The sequence below is a fragment of the Etheostoma spectabile genome, chromosome 10, assembly GCF_008692095.1.
Source record: "Etheostoma spectabile isolate EspeVRDwgs_2016 chromosome 10, UIUC_Espe_1.0, whole genome shotgun sequence".
Taxonomy (NCBI): domain Eukaryota; kingdom Metazoa; phylum Chordata; class Actinopteri; order Perciformes; family Percidae; genus Etheostoma; species Etheostoma spectabile.
Genome location: NC_045742.1, coordinates 26140427 through 26141033, shown reverse-complemented (window position 1 = coordinate 26141033; position 607 = coordinate 26140427).

Here is a 607-nt window from a genome sequence, read left to right as displayed (position 1 = left end):
TCTCTCTCTCTCTCTCTCTCTCTCTCTCTCTCTCTCTCCAGCCGCTGCCTTTGTCATAATTTCCCAAACCGTGCGTAAAGACGCGCAGTGTAAACTGACATTACCGGCGTTATATAACCTACAAAGTCAGAATGAGGGCTACATCGAACACGTTCAACTGTGGATTGGGCCTAAGATTGATGTGGGGTTTTTTTGTTATAGTTTTTAATTAAAGGATCTGATCTCCAGTCTGTGATCAACGTAGAAAACATGCACGGACTTATTTAACTCCAAAATCTTTTTTATTTTTTTAATTCACAGACGAAATCATTTCGCATGGGTATGTTATATTCATACACATACAAAAGTGACGTTTGAACCTGTTTAAGCTGCTTTTAGATCCAACGTTAGTATGAATTTGATGCAATTTTGTGAATCCTCAACGGAGTCCCGCGTGGCCCCACTTTGAAATGAATGTTAATTGTTAGGCATTTGTGCACAGTTCATCTGCACCTGCTCATTCTGTGCATCGCGGAAGTTATTGCTGAACTAATATTTTGTGTTTAACGATCAAAATCACACAAAAATAAGGTACAAAAAAATAACCTTTTTGACAAGTAACTCTGGA